The 23,123-nt window shown below is 38.9% G+C and overlaps 2 protein-coding genes and 1 long non-coding RNA gene across 3 annotated transcripts in view; 2 read left to right on the top strand and 1 right to left on the bottom strand.

Annotated features, from left to right (window-relative positions):
• LOC101344790 (zinc finger protein 420) overlaps positions 1 to 23,123 on the bottom strand; it is a 347,019-nt gene that overhangs the window by 158,315 nt on the left and 165,581 nt on the right. The gene's annotated exons all lie outside the window — the stretch shown is intronic.
• ZNF177 (zinc finger protein 177) overlaps positions 1 to 23,123 on the top strand; it is a 47,749-nt gene that overhangs the window by 17,165 nt on the left and 7,461 nt on the right. The window lies entirely within an intron of this gene.
• LOC111820958 (uncharacterized) lies at positions 1,445 to 6,022 on the top strand. The gene is made up of 3 exons (XR_002824451.1): positions 1,445 to 2,190; positions 4,951 to 5,033; positions 5,156 to 6,022. It is a non-coding gene; the product is annotated as an uncharacterized LOC111820958 (long non-coding RNA).

Below are 23,123 nucleotides of genomic sequence, written 5' to 3'. Positions count from 1 at the left end.
ACCCGGGATATTTGTGTTTCCCAGAACAGAAAGCAGACTGTGAAAAATGAATTTAACTTTATTACAAATGTCTGACCTTAGCTCACTGACACTGGTAAGGAAAAAAGGAGCTGATCTAAATAACTTTAGAAACCATGTTTTTATTAGAAACTATAAGGCTAAATAGGAAAAGAACTGCACAGAAACACTGTAATTTGGTTGATGAAATTTGTTTCATAGAGTGGCATGGATTAGCAATTCTGAAACTACATGTATACTTTGTTGTTGTTATTTTGGTTGCCATGGAGTTGATTCTGACTCATAGCAACCTCATGTGTGCAAAGTAGAACTGCCCCATAGGATTTTCAAGGTTATGACTTTTCAGAAGTAGAGTGCCAGGCCTGTCTTCCAGAGCGACTCTGGGTGGGTTTGAACCACCAACCTTTCAGCTAGTTGTCAAGCACTTAACGTTAGCACCAGAACTGACATCTACATGTACACTAGGGTTGAACAAATACATAGAGAAACTGTAGATACTGGGAACCAGGCTTCTCACCCTCAGACAAAGGCTACTGCAACTAGCAAGGGAGGAAGGCTTGAATAAAAAATAGCAGGATAAAGGTGGACATTACATAATGAAAAAAGGGTGAACTCAAGAAGAAAGACATAATAATCTCAGATGTGTATACACCTAGCAACAGAGATTCAACATATATGAAGGAAAAACTGATAAAACTGAAAGATGAAATAAAAAGAAAAAAAAAAACAAAACAAAACACAAGGATAAAAAGTCTGCAAGCATATAGAAGACCTGAATGATGCCATCAACCATTTTGGCCTAAGTGACATTTACTGAACACTCCACCCCAAAACAGCAGAAGTCACATTATTTTATAGTGCTCATTAAACATTCAGCAAGATAGATCATGTCCTGGGATATAATACAGAACTTAAGAACAGTTTAAAAAAAACTGTAGTATATTCATGCAATGAAATACTATATAGCGACAAAAAACAAATTACTGATATATGCAACAACACAGATAAAAATCTCACAGACATTATACTGAGTAGATGAAGTCAGACACAATGCAGTATACTTCCAAAGATATTAAATTCTAAGAATAGGCAAAACTTATCTCTGGCTATAACACTCACAATACCGGTCACTCCTAAGGTGAATCTCAACTGGGGAAGGCACCAGAAAATGGTGGAAATGTTCCGTAACTTGATGTCAGAGTAGACTATATGAGTGTATATAAAAATTAATGGAGTTCCACACTTAAAATTAATTCACGTTATGCCTTGTATGTGTTATACCTGAGAAAAAAGTAAAAACTGTTCATAAATGTCATTTTCAAAACTTCTTCACCTTTTACATGCTGTTCCTCACAAGGACTAGTATCTGCCCTGGAGAACTCCTGTCTCCATGGTCTTCAGCTCATCGAGAGATCACACTGGGATTTCTGGGTTGGTGCCCTGCTCCAGGGGAAAGGTATGTGATATGCAAAAGACGACAAACCATGAAATATAATCCAACACTTCGGACTTCAGGGATTCTGAAAATGAGCAACTATTTAGGAGCAGCAAAAAACCCATCATTTCTCTAAAGAACATGGTAAATTTCTTTTGAAATAGGAAATATGCAAACACGTACTTTCTCCGCTCCACAAAGGGATTGCAAATCTTTGTCTGCTCAAATCTGCGTTTAAGAAACTCGAAGGGTTTTCTCTTTAGAGGAAATAAATACAACACTGGCTAGATCCCAAGGTCAGGGGAATGCCCAGAACGTCTTGGCCACCGGCCGGCGTCCTCTGCGTCCCCACACGGAGCCCCGCCCTCCCCGCACCGTGTGTCTCTTATCTCAGAAGCGGAACTGCGCGTGCGCCGCCGGCGGTTGCGTTACGTATGTTTTCGCGCCGTGGGCTTCGGGGCTGGCCCGATACCAGGTACAACCAACCAGACGCGGAGGGCAAGTTGGGATTCTAAGGAAGTTGCTCGGCTCCTGCGCATTACTGGCCTTTCCGGCCTCACGGGATGGTCCAGAGCCGCTGGACCTCAGCTAGCCGGTCTTCGCCTGGAGGCTCCCGCCGCCGTCGCTGCCTCTTCTCCGCCGCTTCGGACTCGGCCACCGGCGCAGCGAAGCGCCTGCTCTGACAGCCCCGGCTCAGTACTCCGCGCCCGCCGGGAGGCTGCTTTCGGGACAGCCAGGTAGGTGGAATAGCCCTAGGTCTGTCGGTGAATTAATAGGTAAGATCGTGTACATCATGGGCGCACACAGGCGTGGTGGAGACCATCAGTATCACCTTCTGCTGGGAGTTTGTGAGAAATACAAAGTCACAAGCCTCTGCGAAACCGAGGGTAGCTAGCCTGACGCTAAATGCCCTGCTGCCTCTTCCAGTTTGCCCCGCACTTCTGTTACGTTATTGATGGTTATTAAAAAAAATTACTGTGAGGCATATTATCCCTTACTTTAATGGTTATACTCGTTAACATAGATGAATTAAATAACGTGAATTGTAACTAGTACCTGCACTTCAGGAAGAAACAATTTAGTAAGAGGCATATTTCGAGGACTTTCTTTGGCTGTAAGGCAGACATTTTCTTCCTGATTGTGTGAGAAACAATATGACCAACATAATGTGGCAGAAAAAGTTTAATACAGACAATGATCGACTTATCGAAATAACTCGAATACTTGCAAAGTCGGGGACTGACTGTATATGTACATACATATTTGTTTTATATATATACGTAATGCATATATAAAATATGTTATGATCTGTGTATTTGATTATTCTGTGTGTGACTTCAATGATCAGTGTCATAAGCTAGAAAGAACAGAAAAAAAAGTACATGATGCAAAACCCTGGATATTACAGTGTTGAAGACAATTTTAAGTAAACAATGAAAAAGCAGGGCCATCTAACAGGTTATACTGCTTTAAAAGAAACATTATTTAAGGTTCATAAAAGTTATTAGCATTTAGCTACGTAGGTGGATGAGCGTGGTTGAAGGTATGTGGTAGGGATGGGGGTTGAAAGAGTATTTCAGGTGGGAAAAGTGAATATGCCCTGAGGCAGTAGAGAATCCAGTATCATCCATTCCTTGATGAAAGTCAGAGGTGGTTGAAGCAGAGAAAATAAAGATGAGAAGTGTGAGCTAGACTGAATGGGGTGATGACAGCAGGTCATTTTGAACCAGACCAACTACTCTGGCCTTTTTCAAAGGCCAAAAGTAGACCTCCACTGATGAGCATTACACAGGCATGGGGTGTGAATATGTTTATGAGTTAAAGCAGGACACTGCAGTTCTTGTACTGCAAATAGATTTTGGAAGTAATGGCCAGAAATTAATGAAGTCAGGCAGGAACGAATTATGAACAAGTTAAGGAAGACTATGAGGTGGCCTCGACCTGGAGCATGTTTGTGGATCAGGAAGTTAATGGAATGATACAATGTAGATGTTGATAATTCAAAGGGCACCAGTGGGCAGAGTGTTCGTTTCTTCCGTTAGAGACTATAAAGCAACTAGTGCTTCTCAAACTTGGATGTGGTAACTTAGTGATTTGTTAAAATGTGGATTTTGATTCAGCAGGTCTGGCATGAGGCCTGAGATTCCATACAGGTAGTCCTCGACTTACAACATACTCGAGTTATGACATACTGTACTTAAAGACTGTTTTTTTTTTTTTTTTGTATATTTTATCGTTAGTAATATGTACTACATACAGTGTTGCTGTGTGTATAACCAGAATGCTCCTTAGAAGCAAGGATGGTGAGACTATGTCTTACATACTTTGGACATGTTATCAGGAGGGTTCAGTCCCTGAAGAAGGACATCATGCTTGGTAAAGTACAGGGTCAGCGAAAAAGAGGAAGACCCTCAACAAGATGGATTGACATAGTGGCTGCAACAGATGGGCTCAAGCATAACAATAACTGTGAGGATGGCACAGGACCGGGCAGTGTGTCGTTCTGTAGTACACAGGGTCACTATGAGTCAGAACCGAATCGACGGCACCTAACAACAACAGTGTTGCTCCGCATAATTTGCTGATGTTATTCTCGGATGTTTGCTCAGAGATGTTTATAAGTAATGTTTCCAACCTCCAAAGACAAATATCAGATGAATAAAGATAATGATAATAAAAGACAATAATAATGAAAACTTTTTTCAAAAATGAGGTATTCACCTTATATGAGAACCAACTTAGGATGGAGTCGTGGAACGGAACCCCGTCGTAAGTTGGGGACTACCTGTATACCTAACAAGCTTCCAATTTATGCTGAAAATAATAAGTATAGAAATAAAGATGTGTATTGAAATTAGAGAGTACTGTTAGAGAAAACAATAAAAGGAAGAATAATGCTTAAAGGGGAGACATTGGTATAAAGACCGTGTTAGAGAGAACATTTACACTGAGTTCAAGAAATAAAAGAATAGGCGTCAGTAGGGTGGGGAGTTGTGGTAGAAAGAAACAGAAACAGGCAGGAGACTGCTACTTAGAGAAAACTAAATGAATTTATGATTGATTGGTTGATGGATTAATTATAAGACTGATAAAGTGTTGAGGAATCCCATCAGATTTCTGGAAAGGTTGGGGATTGGTGGTGCCAGGTCTCCAAATTAAAGGAAGGAAAAAAAAAAACCTTGAGAAAGAAAAAAATGTTAATAGGAAAATTATAGATCACGTTTTACAATCATATAAATGAAAATTAAAAAACAAGATTTTAACTGTATATAGTAAAAAATCAAGCAAACATGATGGATTCTTTGACCAAACTTGAAAAATATGTTCTCCCTGAAAATTCACCCATGTTGATATCAAATGTAAATATCTGTATTGATGTACAAGGAACAGAGTTACCCAGGCAAATGCACAGCCTCAACCTTGGGCCTCTGACACCCTGCAGGAAATCAGGTTCAAGTTTTCCAGCATGGCTAGTCCTGTGTGTTTCTCTATTCCAGGATAAGGAAATTGCTTCATCTGTGATCTTGTTACCTGAAAGAAGAAGCCTGTGGAGCTGGGTGAAGAATGCAGATACCCTCAGGTTAGAACAATGCCTTGAACCTGGAAGGAAACCCTGCCCATGGATGAAGCTGAAGGCCAAGAACCTATCACGCCCTCCTTATTCAACACTCTCCCCCACTGCCCCATCTTCTTCCATTTTAGGTCCCAGGTGTGGCACAGGGAGAACTGGTCCAGTCTAGGCAGCTGGGAACCTATCTTGCATATCCATAAATCACAAATAAGGATTTCAACTGTTGCCTGGCCGTGTGGATCAAACATTACTTCCCTGCCTCCAGACTGCCTAGTGGTACTGCTTCCACTCTTACCTTAACTGGTTTCTTGGGCTCAGAGAGGACATTCACTTAACTTCTATAATCTGGAGCCAGGAAATGGTGAGTACTACAGAGAACTGGGTAATTCTTAGCGTAAGGAGGCGAGGCTAAATATGATATGGTGGGGGATCAGCTGTGTACTCCAGGCTGTTTCTTCTGAGGTCAAAGGTGGTAGAAGAGGCCAAGTGACTAAATCCTAAGAGGCATCCTAAGGCCCTGCTCCACTGTCACAGGGCCTTTACACAATTTTTAAGCCTTGGATGCCTGGGGTCACCTTCCATATATGACTCTCAGAGCAGAGCCTGAAGATGAGCAGCTCTGGCTGAGGAGGCTGAGCCCCAGGCCCTCCAGAGCCATCCTGTGTCATCACTGCAAAGTGTTCTTAGCTTCCCTGAGGCACTGCAGCCTTTTCTGTGCAATTCTAAAACAGCAGCTTCATCTCTCACACTGTGTTGGGTAAAGAAAGGGAGAGAGATTTGCAACACAGGGATTATCAAGTTAATTAACTTTTGCTTTGTAATGGGTATGAAATGGTATCTTAACTGAATTTTATTCTGCAGTTACCTTACACTACTACAGTACTGACAGGGCTGTACATAGTCTTGCAATGTTATTTCATCTTTCTGTGACTATTTTGGGCTTCTTTATAGAGTCTGGAAATAAACTGTTGTTTTCGTTGTTAGGTGCCATTGAGTCAATTCTGACTCACAGCGATCCCATGCACAACAGAAAGAAACATTGCCCAGTGCTGCGCCATCCTCACAGTTGTTGCTATGTTTGAGTCCATTGTTGCAGCCACTGTGTCAGTCCCATCTTGTTGAGAGTCTTCCTCTTTTTTGCTGACCCCGTACTTAACCAAGCATGATGTCCTTCTCCAGGGACTGGTCCCTCCTGATAACATGTCCAAAGTATGTGAGGTGAAGTCTCACCATCCTTGCTTCTAAGGAATATTCTGGCTGTACTTCTTCTAAGACAGATTTGTTCATTCTTCTGGCAGTCCATGGTATATTCAGTATTCTTCGCTAATACCGTAATTCAAAGGCATCCATTTTTCTTCAGTCTTCCTTAGTCATTGTCCATTTCTCACATGCATATGAGGCTATTGAAAATACCATGGCTTGGGTCAGGCACACCCTAGTCCTCAAAGTGACATCTTTGCTTTTTAACACTTTAAGGAAGTTTTTTGCAGCAGATTTGCCCGGTGCAGTAATATGCCGTTTGATTTCTTGACTGCTGCTTCCATGGGCAGTGATTGTGGATCCACGTAAAATGAAATCCTTGACAACTTCTGTCCTTTCTCTGTTTATCATGATGTTGCTTATTGGTCCAGCTGTGAGGATTTTTGTTTTCTTTATGTCGAATCGTAATCCATACTGAAAGCTGGATCTTTGATCTTTATCAGTAAGTACTTCAAGTCCTTTTCTCTTCAGTAGGCAAGGTTGTGTCATCTGCATAACGCAGGTTGTTAACAAATCTTCCTCCAATCCTGATGCCACTTTCTTCATATAGTCCAGCTTCTTGGATTATTTCTCAACATACCTTTCCTGATTTTAAACCACATAGTAACCCCTTGTTCTGTTCGAATAACTGCCTCTTGATCTATGTACATGTTCATCATGAACACAATTAAGTGTTCTGGAATTCCCATTCTTCTCAATTCCCATTCTTCTCCATTATTTGTTATGATTCACACAGTTGAATCCTTTGCATATTCAATAAAACACAGGTAAATATCTTTCTGGTATTCTCTGCTTTTAGCCAAGATCTATCTGATATCAGCAATGATATCCCTTATTCCACGTCCTCTTCTGAACCTGCCTTGAATTTCTGGCAGTTTCCTGTCAATGTGCTGCTGCAACTGCTTTTGAATGATTTTTCAGCATAATTTTACTTGTGTGTGATATTAATAGTATTGTTTGATAATTTATGTTGGCTCACCTTTCTTTGGAATAGGCACAAATATGGATCTCTTCCAGTTGGTTGGCCAGGTAGCTGTCTTCCAGATTTCTTGACATAGGCGAGTGAATGCTTCCAGCGTTGCATCTGTTTGTTGAAACATCTGTACAATACTTATACTATGCTGATTTGTTATAGCTACACACACACACACACAATTATATGTATATAACTATACATATATGTACATGTCTGTACATACACACATCCATACTTGGGACAAGGCCCTGTGCCGTATTCCTTAGAGCATCTAGACTTCATCCATAGTGAAGGCTGTGGTCTTTGATCTTCATCAGTAAGTGCTTGAAGTCCTCTTCACTTTCAGCAAGCATGCTTGGTACTAGTGCATATAATATATAAAATAAACCTTACTTTGAGGTTTTGCAACCTGAGAAATATGCTAAAATCTCTTAGTCCTGTAATCACGTGTATATGCTTTTGGCGTTGTACTTACATAACTGTTTAAGCTATAAAATAGAATGGATTCTGTTTTTTACCTTAAAATGCTTAACCTTCCTCCCCCTCTCCACCCCCTTTTTTTTAACTGTACTTTAGATGAAGGTTTACAGACCAAATAGTTTCTCACTAAACAGTACACATACTGTTTTATGACAATGGTTAACAACCCCACGACATGTCAACACTGTCTCTTCTCAACCTTGGGTTCCCTATTACCAACTTTTCTGTCCCCTCCTGCCTTCTAGTCCTTGTCCCTGAACTGTTGTGCTCCATTAGTCTCATTTTGTTTTACGGGGCTGTCTAATCTTTGGCTGAATGTTGAACCTTGGGAGTGACTTCATTACTGAGCTAAAAGGGTGTCCGGGGGCCTTACTCACGGGGTTTCTCCAGTCTCTGTAAGGCCAGTAAGTCTGGTCTTTTTTTGTGAGTTAGAATTTTTTTCTACATTTTTCTCCAGCTCTGTCCGGGACTCTCTGTTGTGATCCCTGTCAGAGCAGGCAGTGGTAGCCGGGTACCATCTAGTTGTACTGCACTCGGTATGGTGGAGGCCGTGGTAGTTGTGGTCCATTAGTCCTTTGGACTAATCTTTTCCTTGTATCTTGTTTTCTTCATTCTCCCTTGCTGCCAAAGGAGTGAGACCATTGGAGTATCTTAGATGACTGCTCGCAGGCTTTTAAGACCCCAGACGCTACTCACCAAAGTAGAATGTAGAACATTTTCTTTATAAACTATGTTATGCCAATTGAGCTAGATATTCCCCGAGACCATTCCCCCCCGCCTTTATTTTTTTGAGGGAAATGTACTGTTTAAAATCTGTAGACTAAGATTAAATAGGAATATAATAATGGATATCTTGTTTTTCAGCTGGTTTTCTGGGAAAGTGTTGAACTTCTCACTATGTATATTCTTTGATTTTCCTTTTTTGTATATGCCTATTTTCTGATTGTGAATTTTCTTTCCATTTCTGTATTACTTTTTTACATACATACAAAAAAATTTATACTAAATGTACAGTTGAGCAAAATGTACAATGAACATCCATGTAATGGATATACCGTTCTTGACTCCCCCTCCCCCTGCCATGAGTTGATTGCTAATCAGCATCTCTTTCTGCCCTCTTGTTTTAACCAGTATCTCAATAATTTTGAGAATCATTTCTTTGCTTTTATTTATATATTTTTTTTAATCTATGTATGTATCCCCAAGGAGCCCTGATGGCATAGCGGTTAAGCTTTTGGCTGCTAACCAAAAGGTCGGCAGTTCGAATCCACCAGCTGCTCCTTGGAAAACCTATGGGGCAGTTCTACTCTGTCCTGTAGGGTCGCTATGAGTCGGAATCAACTCAACGGCAGTGGGTTTTTTGGTTTTCATTATGTATACCCAAATAAATACATTTTAATTTTAGTGGTTTTTATGTAGCAAATGAATAGAAAAACTCTGTATAAACTTTATATAGCAATTCTTTTAGTTCAGATTTGCATTAGGAGAACTTCCATGAGTTGTACATTCACTTTAATTGCCCTGTAATGTTCTCTGAGTGGAATATACTGGAATAATGTAACAATTCTATTTTTTGAGGATATTTGCGAAGTTTTCATTTAGAAACTGTTACAAACAGTGTTTTTGTGGTTTTAGCTCTTATATTTAGGTTGTTGATCCATTTTGAATTAATTTTTGTATATGGTGTGCTGCGGGGTTCCCACTTCATTCTTTTGCATGTGGAAATCCAGTTGTCCTGGCACCATTTATTGTAAAGACCATTTTTTCCCCATTACAGTTTTTTAAAAAAATGTTTATTTTTTCTGTTTCTTTCCCCTTTTGATGTCTTATCCTCATTTCAGTCTCAGCAAGCCCCAAGTAACCTCTGCATCCTTTCCCATAAAATCTGCTCCCCTTGAAGCCTTCCACATCTATGTTGATGGCACTCCATCTTTTCAGTTTTTACAGGTAAAACACTTGGACACACTCATTCTTGCTACCTCTTTTTCTCACGCACAAACTTTCTGTCCATCAGGAATTTCTGTTGACTGCACCTTAAAAATATCTGGGAACCATCCCTTACACACTCACTTTTATTGCCACCACTCCAGTCTCAACATGGGATTGTGGCCATAAACGTCTAACAGATCTGCCAGCTTCTACATTTCCCTCTACACAAAGATCTTTTAAGAGCTGTCAGATCACTTTTTTTCTCTGCACAAAAGCCTGAAATTGCTCTGCATTTCACTCAAAAGCTAGAGGCTTTACAATTGCCACCAGTTGCCCTAGAACATGATACATCCATCTACCCCAATCACCCCTTCACCTTCCTCTATTATTGCTTTTCCACATCTTATTCTGCCCCAGTCATGCTGGCCTTTGGCTCTACCTGCAACATACAAGCCACACTCACCTTCTGGCCTCTTTCCTCTTCCTGGAACAATGTTTTGTCATATATCTCCTTCGGTAACTCCTTCACATCCCTAACCAGTTATACCAGTTGCTGTCAAGTCCAACTCATGACGACCTGTGTGCATTCAGAGTAGAGCCACGCTCCATGACGTTTTCATTGGCTGTTACCTTTTAGAAGGTAGATAGCCAGGCCTGTCTTCTAAACCACCAACCTTCAACCTTTCAGTTAGTAGCTGAGTGCTTAATCGTTTGAGCCACCCAGGGACTCCCTTCACATCCCTAGGTCACTGGTAATTCTGTATTTAACTTTTTGAGGAACCATCAAATTTTTTCCACAGTGGATGCACCATTTACGTTCCCACTAGCAATAGATGAAGGTTCTAGCTTCTGCACGTTCTCAACGCTTGTCATTTTCTGTTTTCTTGATAAGTGTTCTTAGTGGTGTGAAGTAGTATCTCATTGTGGTTTTGACTTCTGTTTATCTAATGACTAATGATGTTGAACGTTCATGTGCTATTTGGCCATTTGTATATCTTCTCTGGGTGAACGTACTAAATGAGTTGTTTGTCTTTTTGTTATTCAGTTGTAGTAGTTCTTTATATACTCTGGATGTTACAGTCTCTTTACATACTTGATTTGTAAATATTTTCTCCCATTCTGGAGGTCATCTTTTCCCTGTCTTGATAATGTCCTTTAATGCGCAAAATTTTTAATTTTGAAGAAGTGCAATTTATCATTTTTTTATTTGGTTGCTTGTTCTTTTGATGTCGTATTTAAGAATCTGCTGCCAAATTCAAGATTCACCCATATGCTGCTTCTGCAAGTTTTATGGTTTTAGTTCTTATATCATTGATCCATTTTGAGGTAATTTTTGCATATGGTGGAGACCCTGGGTGGCACAAACAGTTAAGTACTTGGCTAGTAATCAGAAGGTTTGTGGTTCAAATTCACCCAGGGGTGCCTCGAAAGAAAGCCCTAGCGATCTACTTTTGAAAGATCACAGCCATTGAAAACCCTATGGAACACGGTTCTACTCTGATACTCATGGGGTCTCCATGAGTCAGAATCTACTCAACCACCCTGGTTAGTGTTTTGTTTTTGTTTCATTTTGCATATGATGTGAGATAGTATCCAACTTCATTCTTTTTCACGTGGAAATCCAGTTGCCCCAGCTCTCTTTGTTGAAGAGATTGTTCTTTTTACCTTTGAATGATATTGGCACCCTTATTGAAAATCAGTAGACCATAGATTAGGTTTATATATGGACTGTTAATTGTATTACATTAATTTATGTGTTTATTCTCATTATAGTGTGACACTATTTTTATTAGTGTAGCTTTGTAGTAAGTTTTGAAGGCAAGGAGTGTGAGTCTCCCTACTTTTTTTCTCCTCTTCAGGATTGTTTTGGGTATTCAAGATCCTCTGCAATTCCATATGAATTTGAGGATTGTCTAATCATTTCTGCAAAAAGAAGGCCATTGGAATTTTGATAGAGATTATGTTGAATCTATATACCGCTTTGAGTAATACTGATATCCTAACAATATTAAGTCTTCTGATCCATGAAAATGGAATGTCTGTGAATTTATTTAGGTGTTCATTAATTTTTTCTCAGCAGTGTTTTTTGGTGTTCAGTATAGAAGTCTTTCACCTCCTTGGTTAAATTTATTCGTAGATATTTTATTATTTGATGTTATTGTAAATGGAATTATTCTCTTAATTTTCTTTTCAGATGTTGATTAATGGTGAAGAGAAACGTGACTGATTTTTATGTGTTAATACTTTACGTTATACCTTTGTTGAAATTCTTTATTAGGTCTGGTAGCTTTCTTATGGATTTCTGGGGATTTTCTATATATATGACTATATTATCTGCCAATAATGATAGTTTCACTTCTCTCAGAGTTGGGCGCCTTTTATTTATCTTTCCTGCCTACTTTGTTTGGCTGTGTTATCATGTATAACGTTGAATAGCAATGGTGAAGGTGGGCATCCTTGTCTTGTTCTAGATCTTAAGGGAAAAGCTCTCAGTCTTTCAACATTGAATACAATGTTTGCTGTGAGTTTTTCATGAATGCCTATTATCATGTTAGGGAATTTCCATTTGATTCCTAGTACGTTGAATGTTTTTATCATCAAATGGTTTTGGATTTTATGAAATTTTTTCTTCGTTAGTTGAGATGATCGTGTGTGTGTGTTCCCCTTCTTGTTGTGGTGTATTACCTTGATTGATTTTTTTAATGTATAACCATATTTGCATTCTGGTATGATCCCACTTGGTCATGGTGCATAGTTCTTTTAATATGCTGTTGGATGTGGTTTCCTAGTATTTCACTGAGTATTTTTGCATCTATATTCATGGGGGACATTGGCCTTTTTTTTTTTTTTCTGGTCATGTCTGTATCTGGCTTTGGTATCAGAGTAATGCCTATCTCATACAGTGAATTAGGAAGTGTTACCTCTTCTGTTTTTGGAGGAGTTTGAGAAGAAATGGTATAAATTGTTCTTTAAATGTTTGGTGGAATTTAGTGAAGCCATCAAGTCCTGGTCTTTTCATTGTTGAATTGATGTTGATTACTGATTCAGTCTCTTTACTTGTTATGTAGTTCTGTTGAAATTTTCTTTTTTTTTGAGTCAGTTTAGGTAACTTGTGTGTTTCTAGGTATTTGTCATTTCATCTAGATATCTAATTTGTTGGCATACGTTCATAGTGTTCTCTTGTAACCCTTTTTATTTCTGTATGATAGGTAGTAACATCTTTACATTCATTTCTATTATTAGTTATTTGCCTCTTTTCTGGCCAGTTTAGCTAAAGGTTTTTCAGGTTTTTTTTTTTTAATCATTTTAAAAAACCAAGTTGTTTAATTGATTCAGTTTTTTTCTCTATTTTCTATTTCATTTATCTCTAGTCTTCATTATTTCTGTCCTTCTGGTACTTTTGGGCTTAGATTACTCGTCTTTTTCTTCAAGATGTAATGTAAGGTTATTGAATTGAGATCTTTCTTTTAGAATGTAGACATTTTACTGCTATAAATTTCCCTCTGAGCACTGCCTTCGCTCCATCTCCTAAGTTTTGGAAAGTTTTGCTTTTATTTGTATTCATTTCTGTTTTCTCAGTTTTCATGTGATTTCTTCTGTCACCCATTTGTTATTTAATTGTGTCTCATTTCATATCCACAGATTTGTGAAATTCCTTCTTTCCCTTCTGTTATTGTTATTTTAGTTTTATTGCATTGTGGTTAGAGAAGATATAGTTTATGATTACAATCTTTTTTAATGTATTGAGACATCTTTTGACATAATATGTTCTATGTTGGAGAATGGTCCAGGTGCATTAGAGAAGAATATATATTCTGCCGTTGTTGGTGGAGTGTTCAGTATATATCTCTGAGAGCTACTTGTTTCATACTGTTGTTCAAAGCCTCTCATTTGCTTATTGATCTTCTGTCTAGATATCCTATCCATTATTAAAAGTGATATATTGAAGTCTCCAACTATTTCTCCCTTCAGTTCTGTCACTGTTTTGTTTTCCTTTTTATTTCCTTTTGCGTATGTTTTTTAGATATTTCTTAGTGGTTACCATGGGGATTACATGTAACATCCTGGATTTATAATACTCTAAATTGTCACCAACTTGACTTCAATAGTGTACAGAAACTTTGGTTCTATATAGCTCTATCTCCCTGCCTTAAGTTTTGTTTTCAAAAATTACATCTTTATGCCCTGTGTCCCCAATAACATAAATTTACAAGTATTTATGCGTTTGTCATTTAAATCATGTATGACATGAAAAGTAGAAGTAGAAAACTAAAATACAGTAACATTGCCTTTTATATTTGTACATGTAGTTGCCTTTACTGGATACGTTTGTGTGTGTGTGGTGAAAATGCACATAACAAAACCTTCACCAATTCAACAATTTCCACATGTACAATTCATTGACATTGATTGCATTCATGTTCTGCACCCTTTCTTACTATCTGTCTTAGTCATCTAGTGCTACTATAACAGAAATACCACAAGCTTTAACAAAGGGAAATTTATTTCCTCACAGTAAAGTAGACTAAAAGTCCAAATTCAGGGTGTCAGCTCCCAGGGAAGGCTTTCTGTCTGTCAGCCTTCTCATCAATGTTCCCCCAGACTAGGAGCTTCTCCGCACAGGGACCCCGGGTCCAAAGGACGCACTCTGCTCCCCGCACTACTTTCTTAGTGGTATGAGGTCCCCCCCTTCTCTGCTTGCTTCCCTTTCCTTTTATCTCTTGTAGGGTGTGCAGGCCACACCCCAGGAAAACTTCCTTTACTTTGAATCAGGGATGTGACCTTAGTAAGGGTGTTACAATCCCAGTATAATCCTCTTTAACATAAGATTAGAATCACAAAATGGAGGACAACCACACAATACTAGGAGTCATGACCTAACCAAGTTGATACCCACATTTTTGGGGGGCCATAATTCAATCAGTGACACTATCCTTTTCCAAATTATTTCACCACCATTAACATAAATTTAGTGCCCCTTCAGCAGAAACTCCCCCTTTCCCCTTCCCTCTCAACCCCTTGCACCCACTAGTAATCTTTCTATTTGCTTATTTCATATAAGTGAGGCCATTCAATATTTGTCCTTTTGTGACTGATTTATTTTGCTCACCGTAATGTTTTCTAGATTGATCCATTTTGTGGCATGCATCAGGACTTCATTTTTCCTTATGGCTAAGTAATATTCCATTGTATTTCTATACCACATTTTACTTATCCATTCATCTGTTGATTGACATTTTGATTGTACTTTTTGGCTGTTGTGAAAAGTGTCACAAGGAACATTGATGTACAAGTTTCTGTTTGAATTCCTGCTTTCACTTCCGGTTATCTATCTAGGACTGGGATTGCTGGGTCATATGGTAGTTCTATAGGGTCGCTATGAATCAGAATCAACTCTATGGCAACAGGTTTGGTTTTTTTAGTTTTATGGTAGTTCTATGCTCAACATTTTGAGGAACCGCCAGACTGTTCTGCACAGCAGCAGTACATGAAGTTTCCAGGTTCTCCACAACCTGGCCAACACCTGTTGTTTTCCGTTTTTTGATCATTGCCATTTAATGGTCGTGAGAGGGTATCTCATTGTGGTTTTGATTTGCATTTCCCTAATGGTTAATGACATTGAGCATCTTTTCGTGTGTGTGCTGGCCATTTGAATATTCTTTTTGGTTGAAATATCTGTTCAAGTGTTCTTCCCATTTTTTCATTGGTTTGTCTTTTTATTAAGTTTTAGATGTTCCATGTCTGTTTTAGATACATTGAAACCTCTGAGAGCCGGAACTCAACTGGACTGCCTTGTTTTTCTGGGTCTCAGGAGTTTTCTGCCTTTGAAAGGGTGCAGTCTTACCACCTTTCTATCACTATTAAGAATTCTACCTCATAAAAACCCAGAAAGTGTTTACACTGAAAAAGAACAAAAAAAGGGAAAAATGTAAAGAATGGACATAATCAGAGAACAGTAGCAATGCACAGTACGCACTCACACGCAGTAACAATGCAAAAGGAAATGGAAGACTGAGCCTTCATCTCTGAGTCTTGTACGTCTTGAAACTATTTCGAGCTTTCACATCTGCACTTCCTTGTATTCAGGTTGCAGTACCAACTATTTTCTGACTGCATCCACGTCTTGCAGTTTCTGGCTTTCAGAGAATATTAGGCTGAAGTAATTGTTTTGGTGGGAAATATTTGAGTTTTCCTTCTCTAACAGGTTTCTGCCTTACACAAGTTCTGGCTTTCTCAGGTTTTACTATATATTAGACCCTTGTTGGATATATGGTTCTCAGAAATTTTCTCCCCATCCATAGGTTGTCGCTTCACTTTGTTAATAAAGTTTATTTCTTTATACAGCTTTGCCCTACTATTTAGTGTTCTTTCATTTCAGCCTGAAAGAATCCTTTTAGCAATTCTTGTAAGGCAAGTCTAGTGGTAACCAACTCCCTCCACATTTGTTTATCTGAGTATGTTTTAATTTCACCCTAATTTGTGAAGGACCATTTTGGTAGATAGAGAATTCTTGTTTAATTTTTTTCAGCATTTTTAAATATCACATCCCACAGCCTTCTGGTCTCCATGATCTCTGTTTTATTGAGAATCCCTTGAATGTGATCAGTCAATCCCCTTGCCACCTTCAAGATTCTCTCTTTGCCTTGGGTTTTCAACAGTTTGATTATAACATGTCTCAATGCGGATCTCTTTCAGTTATTCCTCCTTGGAGTTTGTTGAGATTTTTAGATATGCAGATTCATGTCTTTTGTCAAATTTGCGACGATTTCAGCCATTATTTCTAGAAATGTTCTTTCTACAACTTTCTGTCTTCTGCTTTGGGTGCACCTGTAATGCATGTGGTGGTTCACTTGATGGTATTCCACGAGTCCCTTAGGTTCTGTTCACTTCTTTTTCATTCTTTTTACTTTTTGCTCCTCGGACCAAATTCAGTTATCCTATACCCAAGTTCACTGATTCTTTTTTCTGCCTTCTCAGATCTACTATTCAGCTCTTCTAGTGAATTTTTTTATTTTAGCTATTTTACTTTTCAGCTCCAAAATTTGTTTTGTTCCTTTTTGTAATTTAGATCTCTTTACTGACATTATCATTTTGTCTGTATATTGTTTTCCTTTAGTTCTTTGTCCACAATTCGCTTTGGCTCTTTCTCTCTAACCCTCTCTAAGAATGTGGGCTGCTACAGCTTTAAGACCCACCTAAATGGTGAGCAGTTGAGGCATGGCCAAGTAGAAAACACCACACAGCTTTCCTACCATTTTGAAGTCACCGTTTTCTTGATTCTGTGTTTGGTTGCTGTAAACCTTTCAGTGGTTCGAAAGTTCTGACAAAAGTTGGTTCTGCCAGTTTCTGCTTTTTTTATTGTTCTTTCCTGGGGCACAGGAGCATGGACCTACTTCCATCACCATCACCCTGACCTGCATCCCTTTTATTTCTATGACTTTATTTTTTATATTTCTTTGTTTTTGTATATAAACTGAATTTCTGGCTGACCTGTTAGGTTTTGTGTTTTAATTGTTTTTTTAGACAAAGTACTATTGATGTAATTGTATTAATATGTACCTTATTTGTTACTGTTTTCTATTTGTTGCCCTTTGTTTCTTTTTTGTCTTCGACTCTTTTCTGCCTTCTCTAGTTTTGACTGAGAATTTTATGTGATTCCATCTTTCTCTCCACACATAGCATCTCAGTTTTTTTTTTAAGTTTTTTAGTTACTACCCTAGAGTTAGCATTGTACATGTATAACTAATTCAAGTCCACTTTCCAATTATACTGCTATGGATTGAATTGTATCCCCCAAAAATGTTTGTCAACTTGGCTAAGCCATGATTCGCAGCATTGTGTGATTGTCCACAATTTTGTCATCTGATGTGATTTTCCTATGTGTTGTAAATCCTACCTCTAGGATGTTAATGAGGCAGGATTAGAGGCAGTTATGTTAATGAGGTAGGACTCAATCTACAAGATTAGGTTTTGTTTTAAGTCAGTCCCTTTTGAAATGTAAAAGAGAGAAGCGAGCAGAGAGACATGGGGACCTCATACCAACAAGAAAAAAAATCCAGGAGAATAGCACATCTTTTGGACCCAGGGTCTCTGCACTGAGAAGCTCCTCAGCCAAGGAAGATTGATGACAAGCATCTTCCCCCAAAGCCAGTAGAGAGAGAAAGCCTTCCCCTGAAGCTGGCTCCCTGAATTTGGACTTGTAGCCTACTAGCTGTGAGAGAATAAATTTCTCATTCTTAAAGCCATCCACTTATGGTATTTCTGTTTTAAAGCAGCCTAGATAATTAAGACGTATATTATGCCATTTTAGGAATAACAATATTTTCAATTCCTCCCTCTTGTCCCTTATAATATTGCTGTCCTTTGTTTCTTTTACACAAAAACTATAATTACTGAATCTAATTTGGTATCAACATTTTTAACAAAATGTTATCTGTGAGATGAATTAAATACAAGAAAAAATGATTTTATTTTACTTTCATTTCCTTCTCTAACGCTCTTTATATATCCAAGTTTCTGACCTATATCATTTTCCTTCTCATCTATGGAGAACTTCCTTTAACAGTTCTTGCAAGACAGGTATACTGTCAGCAAATGCCCGAAACATTGGTTTGTTTGACAACATCTGTGTATTTCCTTTATTTTTAAAGGACAGTTTTGTTGGATGCAGAATTCACTTTGGTGGGCTTTTTGTTTTAATACTTTCAATATTTAACTCCACTGTCTTTTTGCTTGCATGGCTTCTGAAAACTTATCTGCTGTCCTTAATTTTGCTTCTCTATAGATCGGATGTGTTTTCTTCTCTGGCTTCTTTCAGGATTTTCTGCCTTTGATTTTTTTGCAGTTTAAATATGATATGCCTAGGTGCAGATTTTTTGTATTTATCCTGCTTGGTGTTAGTGGCAGTTATATTGATGAGATCTACAAGATTAGATAGTGTCTTAAGCCAGTTTCTTTTGAGATATATAAGAGAAGCAAGCAGAGAGACATGGGGACCTCATACCACCAAGAAAGCAGCGCCAGGAGCAGAGTGCATCCTTTGGACTTCAGGTTCCTGTGCTGACATGCTCCCAGACCAAGGGAAGACAGATGACAATGACCTTCCTCCAGAGCCGACAGAGAAAACCTTCCCCTGGAACTGTCACCCTGAGTTTGGACTTGTAGCCTGCTAGACTGAGAGAATAAATTTCTCTTTGTTAAAGCCATCCATTTGTGGTATTTCTGTTATAGCAGCACTAGATGACTAGGACAGAATTTGGTACCAAGAGGGAGGTGTTGCTCTAGCAGATACCTAAAATCTAGCAGTTTTCAAACTGTGAAAGGACAGAAGACTCAGAAGGAAATGAGGACATAGAGGACTCAGAAGAAAATGAGGACAACTGTTAACACCAGAGATGGTGCAGATGGTGAGAAGCAGCAGCAGAGGACCAGCAGCATCAGAGAACTGGCAGCAGCAGAACCAGGAGACCAGTGTCGGCACTGGAGCCGACCCATGGAGCGAGAGAGCTGAGTACCTTCCAGCCACAGTTTACTGGCAGAGTGGGATACCTGCAGGCACTTATTGGTGGAGGTACAGAGTTTTGGAACACTTGCCCCAGCCAGGCAGATGCGGGCATGAGGGCCAAGGAGCCAAGAGGCCAAGAAACCAGGAAGCAGAAGCTGAAGAAACAAGGAACACAGGAAGTTCAGCTGCCTCAGTCTCAAAAGGTATGACTGCGGCCTCTGGGGTTTCAAGGGGTGGAGCCATGGCCTCTATTGTTTCTAAGGGTGGAATTGCCACTCATATGGGCTAGGAGAATGGGGCCGCCTAAAGCCAAGGGAGCAGAGTTACTGTCCCAGTGGGCCTGGAAGGCAGAACAGAAGACCAGGGCTGAGGGGCCTCCACTCAGAATCCAGAGTATGGCCATACCTAGAGTCTGGATGGCAGGGCTATTATGTAAATGGTCTCAGAGAACAGAGGATTATTTTCAAGCCTTGAGGGCTAATGTAATGTGTTCTAACTTGCTTGATGCCTGTTATGCATTCTTTCCCTGCAATTTCTCCCATTTGTAATGGAAGTGTCTAGCTTGTGCCTGCGTGTTGCACCATTGTACCTTTGGAAGCAGATAAGTTGTATTCTAGATTGCACAGGTGAAGAGCAATTTTTTATTTTGGACTTAAGAGTTGATTTAAGACTCTTGCTATGATATGATGGGGTGAATGTGTTTTACATGTGGCAGGGACATGAATTTTGGGGGGCCAAGGGTGGAATGTCATGGATTGAATTGTACCCCCAAAAAATATCTGTCAACTTGGCTAGGTCATGACTCCCAGTATTGTATGATTGTCTACCATTTTGTCATCTTATGTGATTTTCCTGTGTTGTACGTGCTTCACTATGATGTAGTGAGATGGATTAGTGGCAGTTATATTGGTGAGATCTACAAGATTAGCGTCTTAAGCCAGTCTCTTTTGAGATGTAAAAGAAGTGAGCAGAGAGACATGGGGACCTCATACCACCAAGAAAGCAGTGTTGGGAGCAGAGAGCGTCCTTTGGACCTGAGGTTCTTGCGCTGAGATGCTTCCAGACCAAGAAGACTGATGACAAGGACCTTCCTCCAGAGCCAACAGAGAGAGAAAACCTTCCCCTGGAGCTGTCGCCCTGAATTTGGACTTGCAGCCTACTAAACTGTGAGAGAATAAATTTCTCTTGGTTAAAGCCATCCACTTGGGGTATTTCTGTTATAGCAGCACTAAATGACTAAGACAGTATTCTTTGAATTTATAGATCTGTGGTTTGGTGTCTGTCATTAATTTTGTAAAATTTTAGCCACTATTTCAAATATCTATTCATTTTTGTTTGTGTTCTCCTTCTGGTATTTTCATTATGCTTGTTATACCTTTTGTTTCACAGTTCTTGGATATTCTGCTCCTCTTTTTTTTTACTCTTTGCATTTCAGTTTTTGATGTTCTGTTGACATATCTTGGTGCTCACTGATTTTTTTTCTCAATCCTGTCTAATATATTGCTGATTCCATTAGACATTATTTGTTTCTGTTACAGTGTTTTTTATTTCTACCTTTTTTTGTTGATTTTTATACTGTTTCCGTCTCTCTGCTCACATTAGCTTTCTGTTCCTGCATGTGCTCTACTTTTTTTTATTGCAGGCCTCATTATATGAATCTTAGTTGTTTTAGTTTCCTGTCGGATAAATTCAAAATCTCAGCCATATCTAAGTCTGGTTCTGATGCTTGCTTTGTCTATTCAAGCTGTGTTTTTAGTATGCCTTGTAATTTTTTGTTGAAAAATGGATATAATGTAGTGGGTAAAAGAGACTGTGGTAAATAGGCCTTTTGTGTGTGGTTTTATGTTTATCTGGCTAGAAGTTAGGCTGTGTTTGCTGTAACTGTAGGTGTAAGAGGAAAATACCCTCTACTTTCCTTATATTTCTCTCCCCTTTTGTCTTTGACGTTCCCTAGAGAGTTCTTAAATAAGGATTTAAACCTGAAGTTTTTTTCAGTTTTAATCCCCGTTTACTATACAGGAGCCCTATTGATGCGGTGATAAAGGTGTAGGGGGAAAAGAGCATTCTATAGTCCTATGATTTGATTTCAGTCTTTTAGTGAGCTTGTTCTCCTGAACTGTGACCATTTTAGCTCCTCCTAGCTCTTAGATGAGACAGGAATCCTAGATATAGTTGGAATTGTGTATTTCTCTTCCCCCAGGTCACTTAGTCTGTGAAGACAAGTCTGTTATACATCTTAATCTCACTCTTCTGTAGGTCAAGTCTGTGTTTTGCAATTGGTTAGAGCTCTGTTAAACTAGTTTCCTTTAAGGGAAAGCCTCATTAAGAACAGAATGCTTTAGGCATGTTTCCAAATGGCTGCTTTTTCTCTTCACCTGCTGGAAGCATAAGGGGATTTTTCTGTGTTCTTCAGCATGAGGGCCTGTTAGGGCTCCTGGAGGTAAAACTCAGGAATGTTCAGGGTCCTCACTGTGACTGGGCACCCCTTTTTTTTTATTTTATTTTTTAACTCAAGCAGATCTAGACTGAGCTTCATGTTATTCATCAGTTCGGTTGTATCTTTTTCTGCCCCAGTGCTGGCTCCAGCAGTGGTTTCTTCTCTTGGGATTTTGCTACTGTAACGTGTAATTCTCTGTATTTGTCTGTCTCTCCAATTTTTAGATCAAGAATTTATCTTGTAACCTCAATTCTTTGATGGATCTAAGAAGAGTGGTTGATATTCTTAGTTTAGCTTTTTTCTGGAGTGAGGATGGGTGTGATGACTTCTAAAATCTATGCCAGAATGGAAATGTAAAGTCTTCATCTTTTCCACTGTTAGTACTGTTTTTATTTTCTATGTGATCTTGCTTTCTTTTTCCAGTGTCCCAGTTTATATTTAACCTGTTGCTAATAAGATTTGCTTCTTTTTTTGAAGTAAGCTGTATTTCCTCCCTCTGCTGGGCAGTGAGTGGCAGTGGAGCCCTTTGATTCCTGTCCTTCTGTTTGAAGTTGATCATCTGAAACCTATACTGTTTTAAAACCATCACTATCTGGTTCTAATTTTTTAGAATTGAAAGTGCAGTTTTCTTTTAACAAGCCAAGTTTCACTGTGTTTTCTGACATGGTTATTTTGTTTTTCTGTCTTCCCTGCACTGACTAAGGATAAATATGCTGTGTGAGTTCCTCATCTTTTACTGTGTTTCATTTTGCGTAGAACTCACTACCATCTGACATTGTATTGTTTGTTTTTTTACTGTCTGTACTCATAGAATTTATGATTTCTCTATGTCCGGGTATTTCTATTTTCTTCATTGCTGTATGTGCTTTGCTCACATAAAGTATGCTTTGTATAAATATCATCTAAATCAGTTTTATTAAATGAAGCAGCCAGGATGAGGCCCTGAAGGTAAGCATCATGCCTGAGACACAGGCCTTTACCCAGTGAAAGGGCTCACGGTTGTCTGAATTAAGATGTTTCCTTTGTCTCCTGTCCCTAATGCCCAGTCGTGCTCTATGTCATCCATGGTTTTATTGGAGAATAACAGCCAGAAACAAAAAAAGCTGTCCACATATGAACAGAAATGGAGTTTTGAGGAATTTAGGCTTCAAAAAGAAATTAGCCTGTATTCTGACCCTGGCTCAGCCACATTTAGTTGGGCAACATTGAACATGTGATTGTCTTTTAAGTTTCTTCAGCTATGAACTGTTTCAAATAATGTGTTTAATATAATTATGAGAAATAAATGAGCTAGTGCGTCGAACGCTTTTGCAAAACTTTTCCCACATTGTAGTTGGCCAGTAAATTGAGCATTTTATCATTAATACATTGTAGTCATGGCTGTTAGAATTTTTTTTCTGGTAAGCGTATAGGTAGCAAAATATTTGCCATTTCTGTAATCTTCCCATGTTCAATTCAATGACATTAATTATGTTCAACACGTTCAGCCATCACAGATAACTTTGAATTTTT

Source organism: Trichechus manatus, unplaced genomic scaffold, assembly GCF_000243295.1.
Source record: "Trichechus manatus latirostris isolate Lorelei unplaced genomic scaffold, TriManLat1.0 scaffold00057, whole genome shotgun sequence".
Classification (NCBI taxonomy): Eukaryota; Metazoa; Chordata; class Mammalia; order Sirenia; family Trichechidae; genus Trichechus; species Trichechus manatus.
The sequence above is the reverse complement of the archived record's forward strand: the minus strand, read 5'-3'. Positions and strand labels throughout refer to the sequence as shown.